Below are 12159 nucleotides of genomic sequence, written 5' to 3'. Positions count from 1 at the left end.
TCCCCCTGCTCCTGAGGGGCGATTGGGGCAGCAGCCGCCGCTCGCACCCACTGCTGGCGCTGGCTCCAATCGCTCCGCGCCGTCAGCAGGTATGAGTGGGGCTGTGTGTCAGCACATGGGAGTGGCGGTGGCAGGAGTGGGGCTGCTGGTAGAGGGGACCGGGGCCATGGCAGGAGGGGCCGGGCGAGGGCATGGAGGATGGGCCGAGACCTGCCTCTGTGCCCACCGCAGCCTCACAGCCCACAGTTCCTTTCAAGGTGCACGAATTCATGCACTGGGCCCCCCAGTCAAAGAATAAACACACATTATCTTCGGAGAGTTGGAGACAGACAGTGTTTTGCATGTCTAAGGGCCTTGGAGAAGAGGTGGCATGCCTCCATACTGCTGCAAGGCCCTCTGCTTTGGTGGCTCAGCAGCTCATTCACTCAGTCCACACCTGAACACCAGCCTTTTCTTAGGCTAAGGGTACGAAATGGAGTAAGACACAGTTCCAAACAGTCCAGCCCAGGCCACCACTCCTTCAAGTGTTGTCTCAGGGACCAGTCATCAGAATCCTGGGGTACCTATTAAACACAGATTCCTGGGCTCCACCCAGCCCAACCAAACCAGAATCTTTGGCAGTGGGACCTTCTCAGCACAGACTCTGCACTCCGTCCTCCTGCTGCTTGTCCCACCCTGACACGTGTCTCTCATGGTCCTCTCAAATGACCTTCCCAACCAGGACACCCTGTAGTCCATGCCTGCTGCATTCATGCTCCCACTTCCTCTGCACACCGCATGCTGAGCCATGCAGGTGCAGCCGGCCACTAGGAGGGTTGCACCAGGGCCCCCAGTTCCTGTGAGCCAAGCCACTGGTGAGCTGGGCTTGTGCTACCAGCAGTGCTTCCTGCTGCCTGGCGACTGCAGACCAGCTCTGGCCTGGGCAAACCAGGGGCTGCTCTGCCATCCAGTGCGCTGCAGTGTGCCGCCTTCAGGGAGAAGGACCCCCAGCCTTGGGGCAGGGTGGGGAACGCCCAGCCGAGGGCATGGAAGGCCGCCAAAAAAATTTCGTTCCTTCCTGCCAAGGCTCAGGGGTGAGCTAATTCAATGTCTGACCAAATCGAGCAGGCTAGTTTTTAAGGTGATAATTTTGTATGGCCCTCAAATGTTATAGATATCCAAATGGCCTTTGGCAGAAAAAAAGGTTCCCCACCCGTCTTAGATGATACTTTCCAGGAATCTTTTCAAGTTAAAAGGTGTGGAGACACTAAGAAATCTGAATTCACAACACTAAAAAAAAAAATCCTCATCCAAGGATATGTTTTTATTCATTTTAGAGAGAGGACGGGAGAGAGAAACATTGATTGGCTGCCCCCATATGCAATCTTCTGATGTGCGGGACGACGCTCCAAACAAGCCACGCAGCCAGGGCGACATTTACAACATTCTTAGGAGGCCCAGGCAGGCCCCTGAGTGACGGCTGGTCCTATAGCCAGCAAGCTGCACCACACAGCTCTGGAAAAGTAAACAAATAAAAACCAGGCATGTGGTGGTCACCCACCCCTATTGCTTCTTTTTTTTGTTTTGTTTTGTTTTATTAATCTTTACCAGAGGATATTTTTTTCCATTGATTTTTTGAGAGAGTAGAAGGGTGAAGAGATAGAGAGACATATCATCTGGTTGCCTGCCACACGCACCCCCACCAGGGTGGGAATGGAACCTGTAATCCAGGTACATGCTCTTGACTGGAATTAAATCTGCGACCCTTCAGTGCTAGGGCCGACGCTCTAACCACTAAACAACACTGGCCAGGGTCCCATTGCTATATTGTCTTAATCTGCATACAGCACAATGAAAGCCTTAAATTATCTCCAGGTATGAAATTTACAGTAGGCAAGTATAACTACATTATTAAAAGGTACTCAATAGAAAATGGAAAATTGTTTTTGCTTAATTCTATTACTCTGAAAATTAAATTAATTAAAGCCAGCTATTCCCCCAGCAGTACAGTTAAGGTTTTACTGTAACAGTGAAATAAAATGCTGCAAATAAAGTGTTCATGGCTCATGCAGTGGGAGGTATCTTACACTTTCCCGCCTGAGCTCGTGTTTACAAGACAAAGCACAATTCAAGGTATGCTCTTCAAAACGCTGCATCTAATTCCCCCCAGTGAGCAGTAATTCCTCTTACTTCTAACTCTCAGTGTACAATTCTGCCACTTTTCATTAATAACTGAAAAACCAACATCGAATCACAGTTTCCTCTGTAAAGTAATACCTGCTCATGGGAAAACCAACACAACATAAGAGATACACAGCAAGACAGACCCCTTGCCAGCGCCCACAGGCCCTCCTCGGGCTCCTTACCGCTCTGCCTGTGGCCACACACTGACCCGTCTTGTAAAAAGAACAGTGGGAGCAGGCGGTTCCTCTCTTCTGCCTTCCTTCCTCACTTAACCCCACGTCCACCATGAAGGGGACGCGTCCCTCCACATCTCCAAATCCTGGCTTGGGTTTGCTCTCTCTCGACTTAACGACTGGAGACATTAGCAACGTAACCCCCATAGTGATGGGTATGGGTGTGGTCCTTACAATAAACCCATCTCCCACCCCATCACAACCTGCAGTAAAACCCATAAATGTCGTTTGCTTCCTAAAGAATATATAAGTGATCCCTACAGTGCTGGGGAGCATACTGTCATTACATTTACTTCTTGTGTAGCTGTTCCTTCGAGAGTTCCTACTGCTTTCCTTCTCCTCTTGTACTAATTTCCTGACAAAATTTTTGTTTTTGACCCCCCACCTTCCTCCAGTTAAGAACATGGGCCCCTTCTCCCACTGCGCTCCCGAGTTCTTCCCGCCCTCACTTAGCCTGCTCACTCTAGACTGGGAGCACCCTGCCAGAGTGCTCTAATATCCTCTGCTTCGTTTATATTTTAAAGTTTTTAATCGCGATCAAATGCACATAAAGTTTATCATCTCAACCATCCGTAAGCGAGCAGTTCAGGAATGCACACTCACACCGTTACACAGCCCGGAACGCGTTTCATCTTGCAAAACCGTCCCACACTGCCTGTTGCCCTCTCCCCGGCCCCTGGCAACCACCGTTCTATTCTCATTAATTTGACGACTTATTGTGGGGTTGCATTTCCCTAATGACTAGTGATGTTGAGCGTCTTTTCCCATGCTTGTTGGGCATTTGTGGAGCTTTCTGGAGCCGGATTGCTCTTTTATCTTTAAATAAAACTTGTTTGTGCCACTGCACCATTTCTACCAGCCCAGACTGTTACCGTGGGACGGAGGGCTGCAGACTGAGCAGAAGGAACCGCACATGCAAACTCCTCAGCCAAACGTCACGCCCACCCAGTGCTGCCGGCTGCAACCAGTCAGCTCGGGCGCCCGGGACGCCCTTGTCCTCCTCGAGTTATGCCCTCGATTTGCTGTCAACCCTCAAGTCCCTTGTCTGGAGGGCGTGTCTGGGAGGGTGAGTTTTGGTTTCACAGATGACTTGGCTGAAGAGAGTTCTCGGCTGAAAAGGAGCCGGGAAGGCGCCATGCCACACATCCTGACACCTGGCACCTACTCGGGGGAAGGCTGGGCCACTGCGCTTTCCGGTCCTTTCTAGGTGACGTTCTAAGCCTCTAACCCTAGAATTCTGAAATGGCATGATGTGCGTGGTGGTATCTTTCCGCTCCACTATTTGGGCTTAGTATTTGGCTGATGCTTTCACTACAGCATTTTTTCACTTTTTGCACCAGAGACAAAAAGAGGGTTGGTTCTTAACAACTATTTCCTGAACAAGGGCATTATAAGTGCTCTGGGATTTCAGGAGTGAACGTGGCAGAGTTCATATGCTTTCAAGGATAATCATATAAATGAGTCAAACAAATGAGCGCTATTACAATAGCGAGATGCACGAGACGCAGAGTGCGGCGAGGACATCGCGGCCTGCGTGGGCGACGCCTCCTGCTGCATCATCCCCGTTAGTCGTTAGTCCGTTAGTCCGGGGCTGCCCGTCGGGCTGGAACCAGCAGCGCGCTCTGTCCTCTGCGCTGCGACCACCTTGGCAGAGATGCCTTCTGCCTCCGTGGCACAGAGATGCCTGTCATCACCCAGATGTTGCTGGTGCTGATTCCTGGCCCACAAGCTCAGCTGGAAGTTATCCTGGAAACACGCTGTCAGTGCACTTTCTTTCTAGGGAAACGCTATTTGTCTGAAATGATCAGTGATATTTAATAAGTTTCTCTCTGCCTTTTCAGGGCTGGCAAAAAGATTATCAACTTAGATTTGGAAACCTTCTTGCCCCATTGAAAGAGGAAAACACTAATAGGTATTAACTATATATTCAAGTGGTACTTTTCTATGTGGAGAAATTGTGAGATGGGCTTCTAGTCAGACTGCAAGCGGAATAAAGAAAAGCAATGATCAGGTTGGGATAATTTCATTTTTAAATTTTAATTTCAACTTTTAAAAATTACATTTAGATACACAAGATTTTATATACATTTATATTTAACTTTTCTTCTTTCTCATTTACTTGGCAACCTCTTACCCACCTCCTCCCCCACATCACATCGAAGGTCCACTCTTTGCACCTCCCTTCTAGAGGACCCAGGTGAACCACTACTCCACAGCCTTTCTCCACGCTCACTATCAATGTGTGAACACACATACCCATATACCTTTACAATGCATTTTATTTGATCACTAGAGGCCCGGTGCATGGAATTTGTGCATGGGTAGGGTCCCTAGGCCTGGCTGGCGATCAGGACTAATCAGGGCCTTCCTTCCCCGGGGTCGCTGGCCAGGGCCTTCCTTTGTTTTGCACCGCCCCTGCCCGCCCCCCCCCCCCCCCCCGTGGACAGTGCATGTCATAGCAGGTCGATCGAACTCCTGAGGGGACAATTTGCATATTAGCCTTTTATTATATAGGATTGTTTTGTAAAACTGGGATCGTGTTATAAACATTTCTGCATCTTGCTTTACTCATTTGGGGGGCGGGGGCGGGTGTGAATCTCTTTCCGAATCCCTTCCCAATCGATAGATTTAATCTATGATTTCTAATAGCTCCACAGTGTACTGCGGCGTGAATGTCATATTCTATTCATACATTCCTCTGTCCATGCACAGGCAATCCTCCCCAGTTAGCACTCCCAGCAGCTCCTGCTGGAGAGAACAGCATTGCTCTGATTGGTGTCTGTTTCAGAAGCAGTGGAAACAGAGGAAGTAGAAAACCTGATATGGGGTTCAACTCTGGGCCCAGAGATCCCTGATAAATACAGCTTCTCAACTATCTATCTATTTAATTTAGGCGTATTCAGCAAGTGCTGACTGGATTTAGCACTATTTTCTCAAAATCAATCAGCTTCAATAGACAGTTTTAACCACTATAAAAATTGCTTTAGTATCACTATATTAAAATGCCAACTACAAGCATAGGGGTTATAAGTAATATTTTTTGAAACCTCTTCTTTATTTCATTTCTGAGTTTAACACCACCTCAAATTAAGTCAGAAAATGACACTGTACTTCTTTTTTTTTTTTTTTTAAATATATTTTATTGATTTTTTACAGAGAGGAAGGGAGAGAGATAGAGAGTTAGAAACATCGATGAGAGAGAAACATCGATCAGCTGCCTCCTGCACATCTCCCACTGGGGATGTGCCCGCAACCCAGGTACATGCCCTTGACCGGAATCGAACCTGGAACCTTTCAGTCCGCAGGCCGACGCTCTATCCACTGAGCCAAACCGGTTTCGGCGACACTGTACTTCTTAATGTTGCTCCATTTTCAGTCCGTTTATAGAATGATGCTTGAATATGTGCATTGTAAATATGCTTAAAGCAAGAGAAGTACCTCTCCACGCAGTCTCACAAACAGCAGTCCCTGCTGGCCTGCCCTGGGGTGCGAGCTAGAGGTTATAAAAAATGAAGATTTCATTGTTTGCTAGAAACATTTTAAACCAATGAAATGATAAGCATGCTTTCCCCAAGTGCTAAGGAACTTGACGGTGGGGAAGGGTGCTGTTTATTAATTTCCTGCTTCTCGCTCCGCACTCAGCTTTTTGGCGGCTCTGTGAAAGCAGATCTGGGCCCCGCAGCACTTCTTTCTTTGCCAGCTGGCACGATGCTAAGCTTTTCCAGTAGAGGGCGCTACAGAGCCAGCGGGAACAGAGGCCTGCAGCCCCACCCCCTCCTGGCCTGGCAATCCAACCACTTCCCTGCCACCCCTCCCTGCTCAGTGACTTCTCTGCCACCTGGGGGTCCCAGCTGTGTCCTCCATCCAATAAACTCTGGACTCAGCGGGGGCAGTGGTTCCTCCTTCTGCCTGCTGTCCCACATTCTTTTTTTTTTTTTTTTAAATATATTTTATTGATTTTTTACAGAGAGGAAGGGAGAGAGACAGAGAGCCAGAAACATCGATGAGAGAGAAACATCGACCAGCCGCCTCCTGCACATCTCCCACTGGGGATATGCCCGCAACCCAGGTACATGCCCTTGACCGGAATCGAACCCGGGACCCTTCAGTCCGCAGGCCGACGCTCTATCCACTGAGCCAAACCGGTTTCGGCGAGTTCCACATTCTTAAAGCTTTCTTTACTTCAGCCATTTGCCTGAATTTGGCTAATGTCACTTTTTTCAACTCCACAGTATTTCTGTGTCTAAAACTCAGGTGCATTTGGGTAAATTTGGAAAAGGCTCTCCTTCGTGATTACAAGAGAAAGGACCAAGTCCCAGGCCGTACAACTGCAGACGCGCCACTGAGACGATGAAACGCCGCCCGGGCAGTAGCAGTGAGGTCTGGACTGCCGCTGATCGCAGGCAGCTTTTTATGAAAAACTTCTATAATTCTGTGAACTACGAGGACTGTTAACTGTAATTCCGTTTCAGGAGCCACTAAATTACCTCGTGCTCAAAGTTCGATTTTGATTTGCAAGGGTAGGCACATGCACAGGCGGGCAGAAGAGCTTCGTGACAACCTGGACGAGGGGACAGTCACTACAGAAAGCGATGCTACCACCTTTCCCCCAGGCCCCACATCTGGAAACGCCCGCCAAGTCCAGGGCTGGCCTGTGAGGCTGTTAGAAAGACGGTCTCAAGGGTATGTGCCAGAGTCAAATGCCTGCCTGAACAGTTTCTATACTGAAACCGAAGAAAAAAATATTACTTTTCTATTTTATTTTTTTATTATTTTTTTAATATATTTTATTGATTTTTTTACAGAGAGGAAGGGAGAGAAATAGAGAGTTAGAAACATCGATGAGAGAGAAACATCAATCAGCTGCCTCCTGCACACTCCCCACCGGGGATGTGCCCACAACCCAGGTACATGCCCCTGACCGGAATCGAACCCGGGACCCTTTAGTCCGCAAGCCGATGCTCTATCCACTGAGCCAAACCGGTTTCGGCTTCTATTTTATTTTTAAACACACAACAGGTTAATATGGATAAAAAACAAAGTGTGGCCAGAGCTCCTAGGGCCGTGGTTGGCAAACCGCGGCTCGCGAGCCACATGCGGCTCTTTGGCCCCTTGAGTGTGGCTCTTCCACAAAATACCGACTTTTGCGCCTGGCCCACAAAGTTTCAATCGCACTGTACGTGAGCCGCAGTTTGCTGACCACTGTGGGAACTAGCTACCTAATTAAGAAAAACAAGTGCTCTGTAATTTGCAATTCTGTTCTTACATAACCAGGTTTAGCCTTCAGTCATCATTTCAACAAGCACAAAGCAGTGAAGTGCTGGATAGTTGGAGACCCTGGCCCGCTTAGTCACATACTGTGTAACTAGTAAGTATTTACTAGTCATAGATCATTGTTTCTGCATCTTAACCTACTGCCTGGGAATCGCCGTCTCACATCAACTCTAATACTCAAAGTATGTAAACTTTTAGAACAGCGTATCCAGTGTTATATTCATAAAGCAGCTTTAAAAAAAAATGTTTCCCATTACTTCCCCAACATCAACCTACTGCTCGTTGCCACCATTCTGGCTTTCTGATTAAAAAAAAAAAGTCTAGAAAGGACTTTAACGGGACTGCACCTAGTAACAGGTCAACAACACAGGCACCCAGAGCTAACTACAGTCTGCCCCATGATGAAAGCAATTAACAGATATTTGTTACTATTTTATGTTACTATTTACAGTTCAGTTCCTCTGTCCTAATGGCTTCCCTCGAGAGGTCTCCCTAGCAGGCAGGTCCTGCGCGGGTTTGTACAGGTCTGTCCCCTCACATAGGGACAGAGCCAAGTGCTGGGAGAATGCAAAAGGCGAGGCTTATCAAACCTCCTTCCAGGCAAAAGCATGACAGGAAAACTCAGGGAGCTCTCAAAATCTCCGTGATTCTGGGGAGCCACGGCAACTATCCCCCAGGGGTCACAAGTCCAACGGAAAAACCACCAGGGCCGCGGACAGTGTGAGGCGCAGCCTCAGAGAAAATAATAATAGCAACGGCTGTCATTTACGCAGCACGGGGCTGGCAAGTCTTAAACAGATGACCTCATTCCCTCCTCAAAACAATCTGGTGCCATGGCCATCACCTGCACGTTGGGGGGGGCGGGGGGGGGGCGGCTCTGAAGCTCAGAGGATCCACTGAGCAGCCCACTGTGACAGTCCCTGGCAGGGCTGTCGACCAAGCGGAGGTCTGCACTCTCACACCACACTGCCTCCCTCACTGGAGTGCAAGAGCGAGAGTGTCCGCTCCGGACGGAAGGTGGTAAGAATGACTCCTAATTTGGAAATTAAGCCAAATCAAGACAATCTCTGAGACGATGCATTAGCTACAGTACAGGCAGAGCTGCTGTAACAAAGAGGCCTCAGCCCTACTTGGTTTGGCTCTTGGCCTGCGGACCGAAGGGTCCCAGGTTTGATTCTGGTCAAGGGCACGTACCTCGGTTGCAGGCTCCTCCCTGGCCCAGACCCTGGTCAGAGCGAGTGCAGGAGGCAACCAATCGATGTGTTTCTCTCACATATGTTTGTCTCTCCCTCTCTCTAAAATCAGTGGAAAATATCCTCAGGTGGATTATAAACAAACGAACGAACAAGCCCCGGTCCAGAGGCCGGCCGGGTATCTGTTCCACGAGGCCATCCCCACAGCCGCTTCATTCACTAAGAGGAAAAAGAGGAACTGGAGAGTAAATCTTTCTTTGGGATTAGGCCCTGGGAGGTCAGCTATGTCTGCTCACATCCAATTCGCCAGAGTTTTTCACATGCGCACGGCTAGACACGAGGAAGCTGCGGGAAGGGTCTCTGCATGTGTCCTCCGAACGCAAGAAGGGGAGATGCATTCAGGGAAAACTAAGCCTGTGGAGCCCACGCATGGCCCGCCCCCCTGCACAGGGAGAAGCCGCCTTAGAAATGCTCCGTGGAGTGACTGAGCACCACCAGGCCTCCCGTAGATCTCCCAGAGTGAACTGGTTACAAAAACCAAATTTTATCTAATCTAAGGTGCCTTCAAACATAAGACGCACCATAGTTTTATGCACCACAAGAAACTCCACGCTCTGCCAATGTCTGCAGAGGCACATCCATTTCAGACACGTTAAAGGTGGGAAATGTGTTTCTTAGAACAAATAAAACACAGTGTGCCCTTGAAATAACAAACCAAAGCTTATCTACCTTGTGAAATCACTGGGTAAAAACCAATTAAATTTTAGAAGACAAATTTTATAGCTCTTATTAAGCCATTCTTTATGATGACAGAAATAATACATCGAGGCCATACCTAGACTCATCAAGTTAAAGGCCTAACTGGATTCTATGGGAAGGACAGACAGCCGCCTTCATGTGTGACAGGGCAGGGCTGGCCTGCGCAGGAGCACTTGGAAGCTTTCCAGGGAAGTGAGCTTAGTGCTGAAGGATACTGAGCCGACCGGCAGGGGCACAACAGCACAGCGGAGGGAGTGTGGCCTGTGGGAGGGAGAGCCGGTGAGCAGGGGGCCTAAAGCATGGGAGTGGGGAAGAAATAAATGCCGGAGCAAGTCTTATCAGGGAGACTTAGGTTCAAGTTTTGTTTTTGATCCTCAGAACAATGAGAAGCCCCTGAAGACTTCTGAGCAAGAGAATAATCATCACACTGTGCTTCTATGTGCCACTCCATGCAGAGAACGGACTATAAGGGGTGCGTGGGCCAGTGGAGACCAGTCACTAGCTCCTGTTGTCAATCTGAGAGTGTAGGCTTGGCAGTTTAGATCTGGGGAGCAGCAGTGGATTTGGGGACAGAAAGCGGGGTTTAAATAGTTAGGAGCTAGAAGGAACTGACCTTGGTGGGTACCTGGCTATGAGCATAAGGGAGAGGGAGGCATCAAGAAGCACCCAGGTTTCTCCCTGGTGGGACTAGGTGGGACAGCATTGCTCACGGAGATAACTACCGGAGCAGGACGAGGTGAGTCTGAGACGCTGAGCATTCAACTGGGCAGGGAGCTGGCAGCTAGACACTTCCTTCTGGCTTCAGAGGAAACCAATCAGCTGGAGGAAACCCTCAGAGATGTCAACGTAGAGATAGAAATCAAAGCCACAGTCACAGGGGAAAACTAGCAGGGAAGGCGTGAGAATTGACAGAAAAGTGGCTTCAGGAACATCAGCATTTAAAGGTCAGGCTCAGAGGATGAGGCAGCCATTCAAACGTCCATCCGTCACTTCTGCATCAATTATTTATTAACGCCTGGCCACAGTGTGCCAGGTCTCTGGCTTAGGAGTCAGGACCTGCAGCGAACCCATTCTGGTTAGAGATATGCCCATGCAGTGGTAATTCACTCTTCAGTGTGATGTGTGCGTACTGAGGGTTCACGGAGCTTACATATTAGGAAACTGTAGTAAGCACACAACTACCTTACACCCTTGCCTCTCTCAAGTGAAAGTACAAAAGTTTCCTTGAGAACTTAATGTTGCTTCTCCCACTAATGGTTATCCATCTGGAGGCTCATGTACCATAAGAGATGTAAACATTCAGCTCAAAGAAGAGCGCCCAACACTGAAAAAGCATCCGTGTCATTTCAAATCCCTGGAAGCAGCCTGTGAAGTCTGAGACAGACAGTAGCCCCGACTGGGAAAGGTGCTGGTTATCACCAAGCCCTGTGGAGTCCAAAGATGCTCAGACAAAAGAGAAAAGGGGGAGCTGCAAGTTCCTAACCGGGAGTCACTGGAGTGCAGGAGCGGCCTCCTGTGAGAGCAGATGGCAGCTGGGCCCTGCAGAGGAGAAGCCGGTTTGGGAAGGAGATGCAGTGGAGGCGGAAGAGCGGGAAGCGCTGCTGACTGCACAGCACCGCTGGGGGCAGGTGACCACCGTCTAACTTACACCTCGATGCGGCTTGGCTCAGTTCAGGGCATTTGCTAAACTTAGAGATGGTTGAAATAATTCTTTATACAAAACTTCACATTCTGCTTTTTTCATTTATAACAAGGTATTCTCACACTAAACAAATATATTTTCATCAATATAACGTTTAATGACAACACAATACTGTCATTGTGTGGATAGATAATGATTTTCTTAATAATTCCCATGTTGTTTCTTTGGGGATTCCCATTTTACACTATTTCCGTCACAAATCCCCTTTCGTGTAGTTTGTTCTGTACTTGCGACTATTGTCGTGAGCAATTTCCAGCAGCACAGCAGCCTTAATGAAACAAAAGGATGTAATTAAGGGTTTCAGTACTTATAACCAAACTGCTATCCAAAAGCATTTTAATAATCTATATTTTTATTAGCTGAGTACAAGAGTGCTTATTTCAAAATACCCTCCCAAGCACTAAGATTACAATTTGTAATCTTGGTTAATCAGATAGAAAAAGTATCTCACTGGCTTTAATCGGCAATTCTTTGATCATTAATAAATGTATTTCCCCATATTTGTTACCCTGAATGAATTTTCTGTGAATTGACTGTTTATATCCACTGGGTTCTTAGGGGATTTTTAAAAATCAATTTATAAGAGTTTATATGTTAAATGTTAACCATGTTGTTTATATTTTTTCCCATTTTTAATTTGCTTTAATTATTTGTGGCATTCAGATGTTTTCATTTCTCATAAATCCCATGAAAAACTTTTATAAAATACTTAGTGCAGAAATATTCCCTAAATTTATTTATTTTTATTTCCTAGATTTCCTTTTTTTTATATACAGACGATGCTTTATCTAAAATTCATTCAGGTGTATGGTAGACACTGGATTTACTCTGGTTT

The 12159-nt window shown here is 47.7% G+C and overlaps 1 protein-coding gene across 4 annotated transcripts in view; it reads right to left on the bottom strand.

Annotated features, from left to right (window-relative positions):
• The window catches only part of TNRC6C (trinucleotide repeat containing adaptor 6C), a 73850-nt gene that overhangs the window by 47081 nt on the left and 14610 nt on the right, over positions 1 to 12159 (bottom strand). The gene's annotated exons all lie outside the window — the stretch shown is intronic.

The sequence above is a fragment of the Myotis daubentonii genome, chromosome 16 (assembly GCF_963259705.1).
Source record: "Myotis daubentonii chromosome 16, mMyoDau2.1, whole genome shotgun sequence".
Lineage (NCBI taxonomy): Eukaryota > Metazoa > Chordata > Mammalia > Chiroptera > Vespertilionidae > Myotis > Myotis daubentonii.
The sequence above is the reverse complement of the archived record's forward strand: the minus strand, read 5'-3'. Positions and strand labels throughout refer to the sequence as shown.